The 22,088-nt window shown below is 43.9% G+C and overlaps 1 protein-coding gene and 1 long non-coding RNA gene across 2 annotated transcripts in view; one reads left to right on the forward strand and one right to left on the reverse strand.

Moving 5' to 3' along the window:
• LOC122935740 (single-stranded DNA-binding protein 2-like) overlaps window positions 1-22,088 on the forward strand; it is a 156,468-nt gene that overhangs the window by 106,538 nt on the left and 27,842 nt on the right. The gene's annotated exons all lie outside the window — the stretch shown is intronic.
• On the reverse strand, window positions 15,118-19,655 carry LOC122935748. The gene is made up of 3 exons (XR_006388824.1): window positions 19,569-19,655; window positions 18,664-18,715; window positions 15,118-15,829 (listed from the first exon to the last, which is right to left on the reverse strand). It is a non-coding gene; the product is annotated as an uncharacterized LOC122935748 (long non-coding RNA).

A 22,088-nucleotide genomic window follows, 5' to 3' on the forward strand; every position in this document is an offset into this window, starting at 1 on the left:
TCGTGTGAAAGAGGCCTTAGGCTGCATTTAGACGGCTGTCGTGGCTCATGGATGCTGTGAGTTCCATCTGCGTACAGAACAATAGACCCGCGGTTGGGCTGGAACTCACAGCATCAAAGATCCCTATAATGCATTGAGTTTAGAGAAATGTCCGTCATGCGGACCGCACATGGCCTTGTGAATGCGGCCTACCCTCTTCAATACTTCTCTTGTTCTAAAGACTTTTTGTACAAGGCGTCCTTCTAATGATTAACCTTCTCACTGCTGATACATACGTCGTATATGGTGTGTACTTTATATAGTGTGTGTGAACAGGCGGCAGAGTGCAGTGTAAGCAGAAAGGGGTATATACGATTATCCTTGTGCAGTAGCTGAGGTTCGTTCCCTGAACACACTTCGACTGGGTTTGCTTGCATGGATCTCTTCTGGAGGCAATTTCGTGTTATATCTGATGTTCTTCACAACATCTACATCTGTGTGTCAGTTTTTTGTCCCCTATATTTCTACATACGTAAATTGAGCACAGACACTTGTCCGGAGTACCAAATGTCTATTTTTCAATGGTTTTCAATGGCTATGGCTGCCATTGGAGGAAGCATTGTGTGGTAGTTAAACCCACAGTGCACCATGTAATGTGGCTGACCAGTAACCACATACACAGACTGGTGACTGGTCAACAGGAATATGAGAACGAGGAATGTATTTTTGGTCAGCAGTTGTTACCGGCCAGTAACTCGGCGATATATACAGAACATAGGGGGAAGGGGATTTATCAAAACTGGTGTAAAGGAAAACGGACTTAGTTGCCCCTAGCAGCCAATCAGATTCCACCTTTCATTTTCAAAAGAAGCTCTAAAAAATAAAATGTGGAATCTGATTGGTTGCTATGGGCAACTATAAGCTAGTTTTCCTTTCCAGAAGTTTTGATAAATTTCTAACATAGTTTCTATGGTACCTTTTACCTTTTGATGTACTTAAAGGGAACCTGCCAGATGAACAACATTGGTGGCATATTGCAGGGTTATGCCACCCATCGTCAGACAGGTGTGGGTCCTAGAGACACCCGTGTCTAGAACGGAGCGTCCATAGTGAAGCAGAGAGCACTATGCATTCATTTCTGTGGGAGTGTCGAAAAGAGTTTTCACTTTTAGGGAACATTCCATTCACTTCCATGTAACTGCTTAAAATAGCCGATCCAGCAAATGGAGGGCGGCCGCGCATGTGCAATACGCTATCCTTCACTATCGGCGCTCTGTTCTAGAGATGGGTGTATATAGGACCCACATCTGACAGTGGGTGGCATAACTCTACAATATGCCATCAATGTTTGAGATGAGACAACCCTTTTAAAGGGCATCTGTCACCCCACTAAACCCTTTTTTTTTTTTTGCTTACTTATAATCCCTACACTGCGATTTATGGCTACATGATCAAATTAATCATTTTGGTCCTGTAGATTTGGTTTAAAACAAGCTTTTAAAATATGCTAATTACCTTGCTATCAGCAAGTAGGGCGGCTACTTGCTGGTAGCAGCCGCATCCTCCGATCGTAAAGACGCCCCCTCCGCATTGTGATTGACAGGGCCAGGGAACGGGATCGTTCTCTGCTGGCCCTGCCTGTTTGCATTTAAAATCTTGCGCCTGCGCCGCGGCCGTACCTGTCTTCAATTGGCGCGGGCGCACTGAGAGGCGGCCGCTCCATCCTCAATGCACCTGCGCCGGGTGTAGATGTGACGTCATCGGCGCAGGCGCATTGAGGATAGAGCGGCTGAGCGAGCGGCCGCCTCTCAGTGCGCCCGCGCCAATTGAAGACAGGTACGGCCGTGGCGCAGGCGCAAGATTTTAAATGCAAACAGGCAGGGCCAGCAGAGAACGATCCCGTTCCCTGGCCCTGTCAATCACAATGCGGAGGGGGCGTCTTTACGATTGGAGGATGCGGCTGCTACCAGCAAGTAGCCGCCCTACTTGCTGGTAGCAAGTTAATTAGCATATTTTAAAAGCTTGTTTTAAACTAAATCTACAGGACCAAAATGATTAATTTGATCATGTAGCCATAAATCGCAGTGTAGGGATTATAAGTAAGCAAAAAAAAGGTTTAGTGGGGTGACAGAAGCCCTTTAAGACAAGTAAGGTATGCTTGTTTTCTGGGACTAACTTATTGACAACCTAGCCATAGGATAAGTCATTGATATCCGATGGTCCGATCTCCACCAATCAGCTGTTAGACGTAGCCATGGGAAACAGTGTACGGAGCCGCAACACCACAGCGCTGTCCATTGCGTAGTGGCCGTACTTTGGTACCGCAACTAGTCTCCTATTCACTTGAAAACCTTGAAAAACCTTGGTAAATTGTCCGTCTCTTCTGACTGCATATGACTAGCTTTAGAGAAATGTGTGATGACGTAAGGCTTCTCCTTAGGAGAACTGTCTTGTGGGATGGAGAATGAGTTTTGCTATTTACAGCAAACATTGTGACCTGTAATAGATGACGTCGGTGGCCGAGGATGACTCTGCCTCTTCCTTCCGAGATCTGCTTCATGATAATACTTCTCCTGTTTATGGTGAGGTTTTCTGTCTCCATTCTTCTGTTTGTTAGTTTTTTTTTAATTTTTTTTTTTCTTCTTTCCATCTATTGGGGCTTCTTAACTTAGTTTGATTCATGTCTATGTAGCATGTATGGAGGCCTCCTTATCCATGGGACGGCCTAGGATGAAGTCCATGTCTTGACAGCGCTAAGTAGAATGAGATCAGTCAGCCAAGACAGTGAAAACAATTCAGTATGAAAATCTACAACTTGGCGGTAAACATCTATTCAACACCTGTCCGGATTAATAAGTAGATGCCGCTGATCAGGATGAAGGGATCACGTCTGGAGCCAGGAGGATGCTTCATTCAGTGTCTCCGGAGCAGTCTGGCTGCTCTATTATGCTGCACCAGTCACTTATTAATGACAGCCAGGCTTAACCTGAAGGAGAAGAGGAGAGCCATGCAGCGGATTGAGATTTTTTTGTAATTTAACATGATGTAACGTGCTTTTTTTTTTTGTTTTATTTGTTTTTAGATTTATTTCAATATAATACGTTATTTTACTTTTTTATAGATCTAAACTATTCTCTTTATGCAGCCAATGAACAATATTTTTGAGGGCATCACTCACCGCTCCCAAGTCCCTCTATACATAGGGTTGAGCAAACTTCGTTTTCACGTTCGGCGTTATCTAAGAATTCCGTTATGGATTCCACTACCATGGACCATAATTTATGGTTCGTGGTGGGTGAATCCATGACGGAATTCTTAGACAACTATGTTGTGCTGTTAAGGGGGTTGTACAGAATTAGATATTCATGGTCTCTTTCTTCTGCAAACAGCACCAGTATTGACCTTTTAGTTGAGTCTGGTATTTCGGCTCAGCTCCATTGGCATGAACAGGGCTGAGCTACAATAAAGGTGGGTTATATCACGTTTTCCTTTCATACGTGAGGCTACTTTCACACTTGCGCTTAGCAGGGTCCGGCAGGGGAACAGCCTGCCGGGTCCGTACTAATGCTAGCCCATGTGTGCTGCCGGAAGTCTGCTCCGGCCCCATTCACTGTAATAGGCCTGGCTGCAGCACGGCAAACATGCCGAAAGGCGGGCGGACAAAAACAGCCTTTAACGGATGCCTCAGAAGGATGCTGTACGGTGGCATCAGTCACCATAGAGTTCCACTTTGCAGGTAGGAAAAGCGTAACGTACTATGTTTTTGCACCCGTATAGGGCCACAATGGCTCTTATAGGTGCGGGCACCTTCAGTATAGCATGTCTCTGCTCAATGGGAGAGGAAGAATTTCCTCCCTGTATCTGATAGTGATGGAGAAAGACCCCACTGGGTGACCACGTAGCAGATTACAGCTAGAATATGGCGGACAGTGGTAACTCTTTTTTTGGATTCAATTTAAACGTTCTGTGGCAAACTATGCCGTAACCGTTAAGGCCGTCATATGGCACCTTTTGATGCCAGACTTTTGACTCAGATTCTGTTTTCCTCCAGAAGCGTAGTTGTTGTTTTTGAAGTAAAACTGTACACAAATAAACATGAGTACAGGGTCGTCCGATGCGCGTGCTAATATTACTCTGGTACTCGGATACCTTCTATTTGCTACATCATGTTTCTTGAGAGCTCGTTGCCTTATCTTATATATTACAGCTATTTTAGTGTCACACATATCAACTCCCCAGCTGGCACAGACGCCATGCAGGACGGCCAGACAAGAGGCTGTTAGTTTACGTTGCCATATATTAAGATCTTGCCTATCAAGCACTTGTGTACCTTATTTTCACTGTTTAGATTCTGTAACATTTAGATTTTTTGAGAGTTTTCTTGTGTTTTTGGCTAGTGAAAAGGTTTACTGTATTAATCCTATTCCATTGCCTATGAATCACCTGTGTACCTTGGGCTACTTTCACACTTGTGTTGTGCTGTCCGGTTTTCAGATCCGGCGCAGGGTCTCCAAATTGTAGCACAATGCCTCAGTTTTGTCCCCATTCAATGGGGACAAAACCGAACAAACCGGAACAGAGTGCACCAGAATGTATTATGTTCCAGTTTGTTGCGTTCCCATGCCGGACCCAAAATCGCAGTAAGTAAGGCCCCTTTCACACGAGCGAGTATTCCACGTGGGTGCAATGCGTGATTATGTGAACACTGAATCCGGGCCCATTCTTTTTTAATGGGGCTGTGTACATGAGCGTTGGTTTTCACGCATCACTTCTGCGTTGTGCGAAAATCGCAGCAGGTTCTATATTCTGCGTTTTGTTTTTTTCTTTTTGTTTTAGTTTTTTTTTTACGCAACGCTGGCCCCATAGAAGTAAATGGGGCTGTGTGAAAATCGCATCCGCAAGCAAGTGCAGATGCGATGCCTTTTTCACGGATAGTTGCTAAGAGATGTTGTTTTTATAAATTCTGTTTTTTATCACGCGCGTGCAAAACACATTGCACGGTGCCTTTTTCACTGAACGCATTCGCAACGCATCCGGACCTAATCCGGACACGTTTGTCTGCAAGGGGCCTACGTCAATGGAGCTGGATCCGTTTTTTTTCAGTTGCGAAAAAAAAACAACAATCCGGCACCCATTGACTTACAGTGGTTTCTGTCCTGGTTTATTCATTTTCGATATAATACAACCGGATTTATTCTGAATAGATCCAACCGGTTGTATTATACAAACGGATTCATTTTGCTGTGGTTTTGAGATCCCATGCCGGATCTCAAAACCGGACAGTAAAATCGCAGATTTGAACGTAGCCTAATGGCTCATGTATACGAATGTATTATTTTGTCCACATCTGAACACAGCGTGGCCGCAAACAATGTGGAAAGCCATCTGTATGCTCTCCGTGTCCATATGTCCGTTCCGTGGCATCCGCAAAAATAAGGAAAGTGTCCTGTTCTTGTCCATTTTACGGACAAGTATAGGACTGTCCTTTAGAGACCTGGGCGTTCTGTTTTGCAAAATGCATAACTCACATGGCCAGTGTCTGTGTTTTGCAGATCCACAAGACCCTTATTTTCACTTTTAAGAATCTGGAAGATCTGGTCTGGATTTTTTGAGAGCCTTGTGTTTTTGGTAAATAAAGCAGTTTACCGTATTAATATCGGGCGTCCGCATGGATCCTTTAAATTACCTACAATAGAGGAAACTTTCAGACCTACCGTCTAAATTCAGTTTTTTATGTGGCATATTAAAAGGATTGTTTGGTTCCCACACCCCTTTGTAAAAATGCTCTATTGTGGTTTTGGAAGGGGGCATTACTGTAACCGAAATGAGAACCCCACCGATCACTACTGTTAGTGGGGGCTCCCTGCAGCCAGACCCTTCATGATCCGTGATGAATGAAAAGGGATTGTCCAAACCACAGTTCACAGGGCGCTTTCATCTTACCTCAGGTGGCGGTCTTTTATGTTGCCCATACACGTGCTTTATTCTACCATAACGAATATTCGTCTGGTGACACAAGAAAGAGCGACCGTTTTTGCCAACCGATGGCACACAGTCATGGCCTTAAACGAGGTGTGCCTTGTTTGAAGCGTTTCAGCCTTTAGCTGGATTAATGATTTTATTTCATAGAACAAGTCATGAACGATCGTTCGTTGATGGGACGTTCCCAGAATGATTGTTCACCCTCTGCTCCCCTTCTGTGGCCAGATACTGAGGAGAAATGGCGCGTTACCAGACGATTGTTCATTCAATGGTTGTTCAACCGTCAGCCTACTTCTATCTGATGTTTATGGTCACCCTAGTGGCAGGTTTTGATCTTTTTGAGACTTTTTTTTATTTCTTTTTTTTCATATATATATATATATATATTTTTTTTTTTCTGCTCCATTTTACTATCTTACTATCTAAGTGGGGGTCCAAACGATGGCGCCTTGGCCAATCATCATGGAGATATCATGTCCCCCATTTATGTGCGCTGCCTCTGTATTCAACTCTGTGGGACTGCCGGAGACGCTGACTACAAGCGCTTAGCTATCTCCAGCAGTTCCAATGACAATAACATGTATTCTTTTGACTCTGTGTTTTACTGTTCCTCTATTATTCCTACTGCAGGTTTGTGAAAAAAGTACAACTGGGGTTTAACAGTCTGACATTGTTCAATCAGTGCTGCCAGATTCAGACTGTGTGGACATACCCCCAACTGGTAAGACCCAGTTGTACATCTATTTATAAACTTCTAGTAGGATTAATAGAGGCAAAGTGCAACATAAAGTCCTCAGAAAAGATGCCCCATGTTTGTTATTACATGGGCAATGCAAGTAGTTACTAATACAGACCGGTGCCCTCTAAATGTGATCTCTGGATGCAATTCATTAAACAGTCTGCATTCACGCTACGTTGTGGGAGCTATTTTTCATTGAAAATCAAGGAAGAAAGAAAACATTCTCAGACATTTCCTTAGAGGAATATTCCCTCCTTTTTTGTGCTGGGATCAGTTCCCATTTCAGATTAGAGGAGACACATGGGAGAGCGGATCTCTAAGGCCTCCTGCACACGAACGTGTGCTGCCTGTTGCCGTATTGCGAACCGCATTTGCGGATCCGCAATACACGGGCACCGTTCTGTGTGCATTCAGCATCACGGATGCGGACTCGTTAACTTCAATAGGTCCACAAATCCCAAGATACGGAATAGTGCGGAATGGAAGTACAGAACGCAACACTACGGAAGCACTACAGAGTGCTTCCGTGGGGTTTCGTCCCATACTTCCGTTCTGCAAAAAGATAGAACATGTCCTATCTTTTTGCGGACCCATTAAGGGTACTTTCACACTTGTGGCAGAGGAATCCGGACGCAAACTGATGGCATTTGTCAGACAGTACCCTACAGTGAATGGGTCCACAATCTGCTGCGGCTGCCCCACGTTCGGTGTTCGTGCATTGCAGCACGGCCACGGGGCACACACAGGAGGCCTAAAGTATGTATATATGGTTCAGGAATTTGGACCCTCAGAGATGAACTCATTCTGAGCACATACCTAACTGTCCTGTCCAGAAAACTGCAGTCCTATTCTGCCTGATTCAATTTAAAAAAATCTGAAAACATAGAAGACACACATTTCCGTTTTAGTATGTGGTATCTGCAGTAGATTCATTTCTGATTGAAGAGAAACTGCTTTTGGTCAATGATTTGCAACATTACTCTTACCAGAGAGAAGTGCGCTGCCGGAGCTCCGGTAATAATTGGTCTGCTCAGGTAATGTTCACACGGATGGGATTTTGGGGCAGAATTACAAAAAAAATCAAATGCAAGTGAACAGGGCTTTTCATGCTCCATTCAGATACAGCAGCAAAAAAATTAGTGTATCATGCACTAGAAGAATGACTATATTCTTTCTTCTTTTGGACCCTGCATGGAAAAGCCACAAATTAGCCCCACTAAATGGGGTAAATCCTGGCGGCACAGATTGAATAGTGTCACGCCCTCAGCTGCTTGCACTCAGTTGGACCTTTGTTGCAGACTGCTGCCAATTCATTCATAACTTCTAGCAGGAATAATAGAGGAATTATACAACATGGTTATATGGAAAGATGCTCCGGAATTGTTATTACAAGTCGTTACTAAAACGGACAGGTCAGGAGAGGCGGCAGCTCCGCTTTAAAGTGGTTATCTGAGACTACAAAATCACAGGTGATGCTAGGGAGGCTCGTCCCTGTCCCCGCCTGCCGTTGGTTGCTCTCCCCGACATCAGATGTTTTCATCCGCGCACGGGAAGAAACAGCAGCAGTGGTGCGGGGACCAGGAGGTGAGTGGGTACTTTAACACTAGGGTTTTTCTTTTCCGGCATAGAGTTCCATCACAGGGGCTCTATACTGGAAAAGAACTGATCAGGCATATCCCCATGCATTCTGAATGGAGAGTATTCCGTTCAGGATGCATCAGGATGTCTTCAGTTCAGTCTTATTGACTGATCAGGAAAAAGATAAAACCGTAGCATGCTACGGTTTTATCTCCGGCAAAAAAAAAAAAATGAAGACTTGCCTGAATTCCTATTTTTCTCCATAGGAACGTATTAGTGCCGGATCTGGCATTCAAAATATTCTTGCAATGCATTTGTGAGACGGATCTGCATCTGGATGCGTCTCACAAATGCTTTCAGTCACATCTAGATCGGCGGATCCGGCAGGTGGTTCCGACAACGGAACTGCTTGCCGAATCACACTGCCGCAAGTGTGAAAATAACCTAAGTATATTCATTGTGAGGGGCCCGGCATATGGGGGACATTTTTTAGTCTTCTATAACCCCTTTGAGGACATGGGTTGCTAGCACATCCGCAATACCCAGTCCCCATAGCTCTGTGTGCTTTTATTGTGTATAAAAACCGATTTTGATACATATGCAAATTAACCTGAGATGAGTCAGAGCTTGAAAATATGACTCTTCTCTGGTCACACAAGTAAGATATGACTCATCTCAGGTTAATTTGCATATGTATCAAATCGTTTTTTTACACAATAAAAGCACACAGAGCTATGGGGACTGGGTATTGCAGATGTGCTAGCGGTCATTTAGCAACCCATGTCCTCAGCTCTATACCCAAAATCCTGGTGACAGGTTCCCTGCTGGCTGTGAAAAGAGTGGCGCTCCGCCGTAAAGTCTGGGACAAGCTTCCTAGTGTCTCGCTGAGTTTTTCTAATGGAGAGTGACGCCACAAGAACGTCACATCATTGTGAAAGCACCTAGGTGACCCGTGTCCTCCTCTGTGGAGACCCCTCAGTCCTATATGGTATCCGTACATTAGGTGTCCTCAGATGTGAGTTTGATGTGCTCCTCGGGCTCCACATCTGCCCATCCCCCTCTATAGGTTTATTTTAGAGCCTCACCGGCATGCTGTGGCTTAATGTGACTTTCAGACACGTCGAGCCTCCCGTGAAGCGCTATACCTTAGGGGCAGGCAGGCTGCCATGGCAACACTTTGCGTTTTTAATTTTGTGAAATGAGGCTGCACATGACTGACAGAAGTCTGTTCCTTCAGTATCGATTAAGCCTCGTTACTCCTGCCTTTCTCCAGCGCGGCCTGCAGAAATACAGAATGAAATGGAGAATCACAGACATTAATATCACGGAGAATTAATGTGTGTGGTGAGCCGATTCCATCATGTACAGTTATTGACAGGAGGAATAATGTGAAGGATTTTCACCTGTATGGAATGTTATCTAATATATACAGACATTTCGGGGTAGATTTATCAAAACTGGTGTAACGGAAAATTGACTTAGTTGTCCATAGCCACCAATCAGATTCCACCTTTCATTTCTCAGAGCTCCTTTGGAAAATTAAAGGTGGAATCTGATTGGTTGCTATGGGCAACTAAGCCAGTTTTCCTTTACAAATTCCCAATTGACTGATGCTCCTGTCACTTCAAAAATGACCGTGGCTTTAGCAACTTTTTTCTGTTTCTTCTTACTGTATTCTACTCCGGTGGGGAGGTTTATCAAACTGATGTAATGGAAAATGAGCTTAGTTGCCCACAGCAACCAATCAAATGCCACCTTTCATTTTTCAAAGGAGCTCTGAAAAATGAAAGGTGGAATCTGATTGGTTGCTTTGAGCAACTAAGCCAGTTTTCCCTTACACCCGTTATGATAATTCCCCCTGGGCACTGGTAATACCAGTAATCAGTGTGGCAGAACAGAGGGGCCCCGTGTGCTTGACTGTTTGGTCTTACAGCTGAATAGCCAGTTTTTGGCTAAACCAGTACTTTTTGAGCTATAAGGCGCAGGCCTCACTGGTGAAATGCCTCCTAGTTGTTGGTGAAATAGTTTCTCTAGATATGGTTTTGCAAAGGTGGCAACTTGCAAGACGGTGCCATGCTTAAAGGGACTATTCAGAATAAGCAATCAATATCAGATTGACAGGGGGTCCATTCTGTCGCACCCATACAACTCATCTGTTTCAGAGTAGATTGCGCCAGAACTACACAGCTCCTTCATGTGTGCAGTGGACGGAGCTTGTAACTGAAGCACTGCCTCTACTGACTTCAATGGGAGAAGCACTGCGATTACCAGCTACTCTAAAACAGCTGATCAGCAGGGGTGCAGGGAGTCAGACCCCTGCCAATCTGATATTGGTGGCCTATCCTGAGGATAAGCCATCGGTGTTAAAATCCTGGCATACTCCTTTAAAGACACTGGGGGTCATTTACTACAGGCGCTAAGAAAAAAAAATGTCTGAAGACTCTGTTGTGACTTTTTAAAAGCCAGTCCACGGATGTATTTGTGCTGTGCTTGCCACTTGGGAGTGACGGGGGCATGGGGAGGACATCTTTTATGGCTGGCATACGGATTGCCAGCGGCTCCCATAATTTATGACAAAGCCTGAGCTTCATCATAAATTGGGTGCATTCTCTGCCAGTGCAGAAGGGGAAAAAAAGACTCTCATAGAACGCTGGTCTTTGTAAATAATCCCCATTGAGCTGTCCAGTATGATCTTAAGGCCTTGTTCACATTTCCGTTTTTCACTGATGTGCGTCAGTAAAAAAAAAATCACGGATACATGCACTACTTTGGTCGTGGTACAGAAACGCTCCCATTGAAGTCTATGGGTCCATGAAAATCGCGTTCACAGCATGAATGACATCCGTTTTTCACTGTAGACTGATAGAAGATGCTTTGGAAATTAATTTTCAGCAGAGCAGCTTCCTTGGATTACGGATGACACCCTGAGGGTAAAAACGTGCACATGGATCAAACACGGGTCCTTCATGGATGAAACATGGCCACTTTTTCACTGACATGACACAGAAATGTGAACAAGGCCTAATACTACCAGTGTTCTGGTGGATATAGAATGACTATGTTCTGTGTGTAATGGGGGTGACTCAGACCACCGGATCTCAATAATTAAAGGTGTCCACATACCCTTGGCGATGTAGCGTAGCTCCTATTGTTGAGAACAAGAGCTTTAGACAACGGTCTCCTGGTTTGCTAAGTTAAAAACATCTGCGTTGGAAACTATAATGAGAATATAGATGGATGAGAATATAGATCAGGTTAGTTAGTGTTCTCACTTCTCATTAATTTACTCCCCTAAAGAAGCGATTATTAGTTGTCACATCATCAACCATCAGAAAGCATTCCTCAGATGATAACTTTCCAGGGTTATTCCCAGTTATACCAGTAGCAACATCCGTAACATATTTCTTTTAGTGGGCAGCAGATGGTAATGTGGTGATCTCTGGATTTTCATTGCCCTAATAAATTCCTTGTTACAAGCGCTGACGAAAAGCTGATCAGAGGTTGTCCGACTGCTTGGACCTCCATTGGTCAGCTACGATCTGTGGGCAATCTGTCAGCAAGCCGTCAGTTTCCCTGCAGTGCCACCCCAGCTAAGTAAATAAATATATAAGCTCTCCATGTAATGCATAGATATTTGGGGTCTTTGTAGCTGACCTTCACTTTGGCTAAAGGAGTGCCCCTATGTTACCCCAGAAAGCCCCCTAATTAGATTTAAAGAGTTTTTCACATATTCCATATTGGTGACCTATCCTTAGGCTAGGTCATCAATATCGGATCTGCCAGTGAGCTCTGTGGCCTCCTTGAAGCTTACCAAGCACAGTGCTGTTAATAGTATAGCCATTGTTCTTGGTATTGCAGCTTGGCTGGATTCAGTTAAATAGGACTGAGCTACACCTAGGTCATGTGACTGATGAACGTGATGTCACATGGCCTAGGAAAAGGCAGCAGCGCTGCTGATCGTCGGGGGTGCTGGAAGTCGGACACCAGCTGATCTGATATTGACTGCCTGTCCTGACTGCGTTTTGGGAGATTTCCCCGCTTTCAGTTGAAGGACAATGATGGCCATGGTATGGTTTATGTTCCTTCTCACGTTGATACACACTTTTTTTTTTTTTTTTTTTTTATGCTCTTCTTTCCAGGCATTGAGAAGCCTCGTGATTGTCCCCAGATAATTGCGCAATTTTGGTATTTCTACACATTTACAACATAGTCAGGTAAAATAAAATATATAGTTATTCCAAATGGTGCTGTCCCATCATAACTCACATGATGGTCAGCAGATGGAGAATCATTTCGCAATCTGAACCTGAATCTAATGCATTGTTTCAACTAGACAATTTCATTTTTCTTAAGAATTGGAGGATTTCCCAGTAATTCAGAGGCTGGACTGGAAACGGTATATTATGCAGAGATGAGCCTGGCCTTTGTGATAAATGAAATCTATTAAAATCTGTAGCTTCTGTTCATAATTCATATCCATGGTTATTCCTGTACGTTTTTAGAAGATAGCACAGTTATATACAGTAGTTCGGAATTTTAACGGGAGAGTACCACTTCTCATATTTTGCACACATATAGCTGTGTTTCATGTTAACACTTGTCTTCTCCTGTTCTTGGCATCAGTGTATCCTGGCAGGATGTCTGCATGGCTTACTTCCTGTATTGTTTTCCTGGGCTTGCTTTGCCTTCTACACTGTTCGCTCTTTTGTAATCATGATCCCAGCACCACCCTTCTGTGTTATTTAGGTGGGGCAAGAAAAGTGCCAATGTGAAAAAAAAACCTGTATATGGGACAGACTTATTCAGTGTTTAGGTTACTTTGAGCACATACATTTTTTTTATTAGGAGACCGAATTTATAGTTTACAAGTTGAATTAGTTACCATGCACGTCCTAATAAACATATTTATTAGCCACTGTGTGTTCACCTAATTTAAAGCAAGCCTAATCCTCCATTGAGAAAACGCGGCGCTTGGATGCACTGAATACGTCATTGTCATTTTTCCCCATCGTATAGCTATTTGTAACATTATAAGCCACCTTCCCAGCAGCACTCCTATTGACATTTTTATATTGCCGTAGTTTAGCGTTCTGAGCTCAATGAAGTCTCTATATACCTAAGGCAATTCATTCTTCTTGGAGAACGGAGTCTTGGAAGATTATAGTCAGACTCTATTAACATTATACTAGCAAAGTTATTTAGCGAAAAAAAACACAATGTATAATGCATCACATAGGGCATTATACCCGCTGGTTATTTTCTAAAGCGGCTAAGGCTGCTTGGTAAACTCGAGCCATGTGCCGCATTCCTGTGTGTGGCTTGAAATGCAGGTGGAAGGGAAGGCCTGTTAGGGCCTTACGTGGACGTGACCTGTCCTCTTCTTTATTCTGCATTGATACAGTTTATATAGGATATTATAGGTGTTATGGTTGTTTTTATGGCATAAGTTTATGTAAGGCTACCTTCACACTTGTGGTAGCAGGGTCCAGCAGGCTGTGTCGGCGGGGGAACAGCCTGCCGGATCCGTGCTTCCATAAGTCCACCGTGCCGCCGGAAGTCCGCTCTGGCCCTTTCACTATAATAGGGACGGGCCGGAGGTCCGACTGCTGCACGGCAAACATACAGAGAGGCGGCCGGACAAAAAACGCAGCGTGCTGTAGTTTTTATTCCGGCCGTCTCTCGGCATGTTTATATCAAGGGGAGAAAAACAGAACTGGATCGCACATCCACAATGCTATGCTTAGATCTAAATAAACTCGCTTATCAGCGCAATATTAAGTGTACAACCCCCTATACTGCATGCTATACAAGAGGCATTTGTGTACATTTTGATCAAACGGCATAAGCCCACTCACCACGCCAAGGTTGCCTCTTAGAGTGGGACCTGCGCAGCACAGTGCGGTGACAACGCGGCACTGCCCTTGCAGGTGGCAGGACACAGAAGTCAAACAACTCTGCTATGCCTTTTGATCAAAATGTACACTAATGCCTCCTGTACAGTATGCAGTATAGGGAGTTGTACACTTAATATTGCGCTGAGAAGTGAGGTTAATTAGATCTAAGCATAGCATTGTGAATATGCAATCCAGTTCTGTTTTTATCCCCTTGATATATCTCGGCATGTTTGCCGTGCTGCCGTCGGACCTCCGCCCTGCCCCCATTATAGTGAGTAGGGCCAGAGCAGACTTCCGGCAGCACGGTGGACTTGCCGTAGCACGGATCTGGCAGGCTGTTCCACCGCCGAGACAGCCTGCCAGACCCTGCTGCTGCAAGTGTGAAAGTATCCTTACGCTGGTGATCCCACTAGTCCAGAAACCGGTGACCCTACCATCCTATTGCTTTGTATTGGTCTACCAGTATTGATTTGCACCCATTAAGCCTATGGTTGCAACACATTGCATTTTCTATGGTTGATGATGGGTGTCATCTTAGTTTGTCTGTAGCACTGCATCGGTTTGGAATATGTAAATGGCTTTGTCATGTGTGTTCATAGCCATTTAAAGGGTACCTAAACTTTTGCTGAAACCACAAAGGTGCAGCAGTGTTTCTCCGAGTGTTCTGCATCTTAATGTTTCATCGGCTCTGCTTTTCCAGCATACGGAATGGATCCATAGAAAGTGCTGCTGCACCTTTGTGGTTTCAGCAAAGGTTTGGCTGCACTATCAGTGGTTTTGAAAAGCTCCTGGTACTGCCTAGTAGATAGAAGAAAGGGTTCTATCACCTCCTTGTAACCGCTGTATTTGGCTAGGAATGAATGAAGGTATAGGCTTAGTCTTGGTGTAGCTTGACTGGCCTCCATTGATGATATAGCAGTGGGAGTAAGCGTCTCCTCCCTTGAAGACAATAAAAAAAAGCTTCATGCAAATATCCACCATTCTATTTTTATTTAAATTGGTCCAAAATTCTTGCTGTTTCCTTTGTAATGGTTGAGGCTAAAGCCTCTGGTCCTGAGTTCCAAATCCCATGCATAGCCCTGGAGTGAAGTGACAAAATTCAGGCTTCTTGCAGCCACCACTAGGGGGAGCTCTATATAAAGGATTATTAAGAAATGAATCTGCACAGAATTCACGAGAGCATGGTGTTAAAAAGTGCTCTTTTACATCATCCTTGTGCACCATTTTATATTGTATATTGATTTTAGCTGCTATAATATTTATTTACATTTATTTTTTAATTTACTTCTACAAATGTAGTTTATTTTTTAGACATTTGTCTAGCTGTCAGATTTGAATCATTTTGACAGAATTTTTTTTGTACACTTGCATCTGGCATATGTGTGTATGTCACAGTAATAAGAAGAATCTGTGCTACCAGTTATTTTAAGTAACTTCATTATATATGTATAATGCTCTCTTGTTGCGTGCTGAACTCCTCGTGATCCTCTCCGACGCTCTGCCTCGATGTATGATGGTAATGCTGTAGTAGCGCTCTTTGTTGCTATAGTGATGCGCACAGTTTGGTCTTCTCACAGCTTCTAGGAAAATATTCGCACTACTGTGCACATTCTCCTTTAATGTTGCCTTTTGCCTAGAGTCGCATTGCCTTCAGCTCCTGTATCACAGAATTACTTATGTTTTTAAATTAATTAAAAAAAAGCAGGAATGCAGGAAAAAGATTTAGTTCGGTAAGTTGATTCAACATAGGAGGTGGAAGATGACCCTCCGATTTCTGCTATGGATTCACAGTTTTAATGCAGATCTGAATGTGGATTAGCTGCGTTCAATGCGGTTAATCCCTCTGGACACGGATTTCAAATCCACAGCCATACGAACGACAACTTGAATTCCTATTTGAATCCATGAGATGCCAATTTGCCATGGTTTTAGTGCAGGTTTCAGTGCCGAACACGTGCCAAAATCTGCATGTTATTGAAACCATGTGAACATACCCTAAGATTTCTTCTAGTTCTAGTGGGGAACGAACTTGTAGATGGATTATGGAATACGATACTGAAGGAGCTTTTCTGTATGGCATATTGCCATAATTCCCAAAGAGTGGAAAGAGTGAGCAATCATGTAGTCATTATAATGACTTATTTTTTTTTCCTAGATGGAAATATGTAGATAAAATGGAATAAGTAATATACCGTTATTCTCAACCAAATTTACATAGGGTACAATAGGATTAGTGTATAGGTCTGCTGTGTTTTAGTGAACATACCAGAGGTTTTTGCATAGATGGCTGTTCCCGCATATAGCCTTATCACAATTGTGTCCTTTTAACTGGAAAACATTCCTATAGTGCAGGTCTGTAATAATGTTATGGCAGCCTATAGTCTGTGAATGGGACCCATTGTGCTACTCACACAGGAGTTATGCCGCGTTAGTGCCCCCACACAGTAGTTATTCCTCCTTACGGCCACCACACAGTAATTTTTTCCCCCTTACAGTTGTGCTGCTCCCTCAGTGCCCCCTGTAGTGTTAATTAAATAAATAAAAAAATACACACCTAGCCCCATTCCCCCAATGACCAGAGCACATCCTGCTCTCCCCAGCAGCAGGTGCTATGTGGTGACATCATCGCGCCTGCTGAGCCGGGCAGGACCGTGCACAGGCCGATTCCCCGACCGTGGAATGATCTTCGGCCTCTGCACTCCTCCTACACAGCCCATCAGGAGCAATGATGTCACCGAATCGCCACTGCTGCTGGGGAGAGTGCAGGCCAGTGAATGATGAAGCAGGGAGCTGATGGCTCCCAACTTCACTATTGCGTTCAACTGTATTTGAGTCCTTAGGACACAGATACAGTTGAAATCGGTACCTATCTCAGCTGCCCTGGGACCGTGGGACAGCCACCAAAATCTAGGACTTTCCCTACGGATCCAGGATGGTTGGGAGGTATGTATTCTGTATACCTGCTGGTTACCCCACGAACGGCATTTATCACCCATCCACTAGTAATGTGATACATGTATGATTGCTGGTGGTCTGACTGGTGGGACTCGCAGAGATCCCAAGAATGGGGGTCCCTGATTGCCGTGCCTGAATAGAGCAGTAGTATGTGTATCTGCCCGGTGCAGATCCCCAGCAATCATACATTTGTCACCTATCCTTTGAATAGCTGATAACTGTACAAAGGATAATCCTATAATATACTAAATTGTACCAAATAAATTCTATAGATTCTTTAAAAGGGTTTTCTGAGATTTTACTATTGATGACCTATCCCCTGGGTAGGTCATCAGTATCTGATCGGTGGGGGGTCTGTAAAAAAAAACAAAAAACAAACTACACTATAACTAAAATATCCCTTTTTATATGCTGATCATTTTCAATGCAAATGTAATCTGTCATACTGTGGGTTTTTTGTTAGTTTTTTTGCTTTATTTTTCTAATTTGGCATTTGATTTCCAGATTCAGATACATGTGCTTGAGCATTTACGTTTTGTGAGGAGTTTGCAATCTACACACTTGAATGCCGTGAAATGAAAATCAATACATACTTTTTAATTGAATCTCCGGCTCTTTTCTCTTAAAGGTGCTATTCCATTTAAATAGATTAAAAAGTTAATCCAAATGTTTATTAAGCATTTTATGGCTTCCTACACCAATTCATTTAGACAAATACCGCCGCTGTATCGGATCTATTTGTATGTGCTTGTTTACTTAAATGTGCTATTTGAGGTTTAGAATTAGCTCTGTATGGCGGATGTGATGTGCTGGGTAAACAATATGAATCAGTCATTTTATGAACTTTGTAAAGAGGTTTTCTTTGTTTGCACATCGGCACTTTCATTAATCTCCATGAGCATGAACATTATGATTATTAAACTGACCCATAGACGATTACACCGCGTGTTACATGGACTAAACCAAAATGCAGAAACCAGATCCGAGAGCCTGTCTGCGGATCCTTCCAAAAAGTTAGATTGCATGTTAATGGGGCAGTCAGGGTCTTTGGCTGACACCTATCTTATGTGTATGTCCTCTATGAAAAAAATGTTGTCAGATGGCAACTCCCCTTTGAAAGCCCCTCCGTTCCAGCACTGAGGCTCCTGTCTTCACTACTCTTGCTCCCAGAAGTGATGGTGTCTGGTTCATGGTCATGTTGACTGCTGCAGCCATTCTTTGGCCCCAGCAGTGACGTGTCCATGAGTGGCATGTGATTGCTGAGCCTCTGCAGTCATGTGCTACTCAGGGACTTGTCATCGGTGAAGGCAATAAATGGCAGCAGTGGACATTTCTCGTTTTTTTCAGCTGTGGTGACAGGAGCTTTACTACTATAGCAGAGAGGCTTTTAAAAGGACAGTTGTTGTTGTGTTTTTTTTTTGTTTTTGTTTTTCTCACTAAATTTTTGGGGGGGGGGGGGGGGGGGTCAGACAACAACTTTCAAAGCTGTGTGTGATGGTTCCCCAACAATGCTACGCTCCTATACGCCATACTTACCACCATTTATACTCCCAGATAGCGAATATTTTAACTCTACACCTTTTCTGTCCTGAAAAAGACAAAAATGAGCAAAAATCATGCAGATGCTACAGCCTGTTTGTGAGAGTCCGGCACAAATCAGAACTGTTGACAAGTATGATGCACATATAAACCCACAGAAAAATGCCGTCTCCTGCCCTCCACCTCCTTTTGGACATTTCCTTTTTAAATCTTCTAAGTAAGATCTGACTATTGGAGGTTGGCTGGCATAATTACATAAGAATATTTAAGTAGATTTACTTGTACTTCTGTCATATCAGATGCTGAGGGTCCGGGCAGTGAGAACACACAGGGGTTACAGACCACCATAATCCTTCAGCACCTATCAACCTCCCTTCAGATATATTTGGATGAGGAGCTTTGCTTTAACCTCTTACTGCTCAGACTCCTCTTAAATTACATGTTGTACTGGTTGCAATAGCTGTAATCTTGTATAATTTATTTTTTGATATTTTTTATGTATATATAAGTGTGTAATTTAAGGGGGTATTCTGGTCGACTAGATAGGGGATGACTGTTTGGATCAGTGGTGGGGTCCAGAGTCCCCCATTTGAATGCATCACTGTTCCATTCGAAGTCTGTAGGACTGGTGGAAATAGCCAAGCATGGTACTCTGCTATCTCCAGCAGTCCCACAGAGATGAGTGGAGGGGCAGAGCCCATGCTTGACCTGCTGCTCCATTCATATGGGTGCACATGACCCCTGTTCTTATCAATAGGGGTCCCACCAACCTCAGTTATTTCTGATCATGTGGATAGGGGATACCCTTTAAAGCAATCCTAGAATAATATTAGAACATGTATATATTTCTGGATGTAAGCCGTATACCATGATATTCTTATATGTGGTTCTTGTGCCCTTACCTTGATAGTGAGATCCTTGGGGAAATTGTCACACTTGGTTCGTCTAGTTAATAGCCCTGAATTGGTGACGTGCTCTTTTCAAGCCTGCGTAGACCTTGTAAACACTGGATTCCTGTTCAGACTGCTTGCCAGAAGCTAGTTCTCTTTGGTGACGCCTGTTGATGTGTGTTGCAATTCTTCAGGAATCTTAAGATGACCTCTGACATACATTTTCATACTTGTTGATTTAGGGCACCTTTACCTTTTCCCTAACTCATTGCCGAGTGAGAGGTAAAGAGCCCTGTTTATTGTACCCAACCCACCTGGAGAATGTCTGCAACGATAGTATTCAAGGTCACTGTCCTCCTGTTCAGGACAATGTCCATACACTAGAAGGTGTTCATGCTTCAGAGCAGGCATGATACTGGGTTAGACCTGTTCAGGACCATATCTGAAAAGCACAAAAAAATGTACATTTTAGTGATGAAGCTTTATGTCCCATAAATGGAACGCTGAACATTGACCATAGCTGAACATTGTTAGACCAGCATAGATGTGTCAGGCACTACAGGTTTGATTTTAACAGGTACTTGCAGCCTAAAACCTCATTCACACGTCAGTGTTTCGGTCAGTGATTTTAAGGCTACTTTCACACTTGCGTTCGGAGCGGATCCGTCTGGTGTTTGTACAGACGGATCCGCTCCTATAATGCAAACTATGGTATCCGTTCAGACGGAACCGTTTGCATTATATTTCACTTAAAAAGTCTAAGTACAATTTGTATTCAGACGGATCCGTCCAGACTTTACATTGAAAGTCAATGGGGGGCGGATCCGTTTGAAAAATGCACCATATTGTGTCACCTTCAAACGGATCCGCCCCCATTGACTTCCATTGTAACTCTGGACGGATCCGTTTGCCTCCGCATGGCCAGGCGGACACCCGAACGCTGCAAGCAGCGTTCGGGTGTCCGCCTGCTGAGCGGAGCGGAGGACAGACTGTGCCAGACTGATGCATTCTGAGTGGATCCGCATCCACTCAGAATGCATTAGGGCTGGACGGATCCGTTCGGGGGCCGCTTGTGAGAGCCTTCAAACGGAACTCACAAGCGGACACCCGAACGCTAGTGTGAAAGTAGCCTAAGCCAAAACCAGGTGCAGCTATGAACACAGAACAGGTGCAGATCTTTCCCTTATACCTCATGTCTGTGGAGGCTCCAGTCCTGGTTGCTCTGAATGAAGCGGTAATACACTAGTCTGTCCACCACTCCATTAACTTCTGTGAGCCCGACAGAGAGCTGTCTACATCATTCCAGTAGAAATAAATGGAAGGTGGACAGACTAGCACTCTATTCAGAGAGGGGCCTCAAGAACCCCATTCTCAGGATCCATGGTATTCCAGCAGTTGGATTCCAAACAATCTGATCTTTATCACCTATACTAAGCTAGGTTATAAATATAACCCCTATTAACTCCTATTTACTTAAAGGTGAACTGCACAGGGCAAGGGCTTTTTCATTATATCCAGTGATATACCGGCCTTTGCTAGGCAGAGGCTTCTGCCTAGCAGTGTTCCTTGTGATGTCACCAGCACTAATGGGCAGGCTTTAGCGCTGCCCTGCCTTGCAGAGTAAAAGTGTAAAAAAACAACAACCTTGCCAAGTGCAAAAATGCTCCAATGCTCTTCTCGGAGGGGCTGCTTGGGTGAAAAAGTGCCTTTTTAAAGTGCTGCGGAATATGTTGGCACTATATAAAGATTATTATTATTACTAATGGAATCTTTCAGCTAATTTTACTATATTTAACTAATGGCAATGCAATGTAATGTAGTGCTGCATAATTAAAACCATACCTCTGCATTATTCCTTATTTCTGAACTCCAGAAAATGAGCGTTGGTATGCTAATGAGACCCTAAGTACTTTGCGGACTTCAGCAACTGTTGAAAGAGCCCAAGACCGCCTCTTCATTTGTTCCCAGTACCTTCCCTTTGCGCCTTCCAGTCCTCCTCCCCTCTTTTGCGTGGTCATTCAATTCTGCCCGCGACGCATGCGCTCTGCCTACTGGGAGTTCGAGGATCAGCATGTCTCATTAAAATTTAGCGCAGACCAGGAATCTGCCTGCGCTTGTGCACTGCTGGATATCGGACTCACAACAGGTAGTGCACATGCGTTGCAGGCAGAGTTCAATGAGAATAGTGACGATGCAAAAGAGGGGCGGACTACAAGGTGCACAGTGGAGGTACTGGATAGAACTGAAGAGGCGGTCTTGGACTCTTGGAGGCACTTTGGGTCTTATTCTTTCACACCTGCGTTCTTTTCTTCCGGCATAGAGTTCCGTCGTCGGGGCTCTATGCCGGAAGAATCCTGATCAGTTTTATCCTAATGCATTCTGAATGGAGAGAAATCCGTTCAGGATGTCTTCAGTTACGGAACGGAACGTTTTTTGGCCGGAGAAAATACCGCAGCATGCTACGCTTTTTGCTCCGGCCAAAAATCCTGAACACTTGCCGCAAGGCCGGATCCGGAATTAATGCCCATTGAA

The sequence above is a fragment of the Bufo gargarizans genome, chromosome 1 (genome assembly GCF_014858855.1).
Source record: "Bufo gargarizans isolate SCDJY-AF-19 chromosome 1, ASM1485885v1, whole genome shotgun sequence".
NCBI classification, from domain to species: domain Eukaryota; kingdom Metazoa; phylum Chordata; class Amphibia; order Anura; family Bufonidae; genus Bufo; species Bufo gargarizans.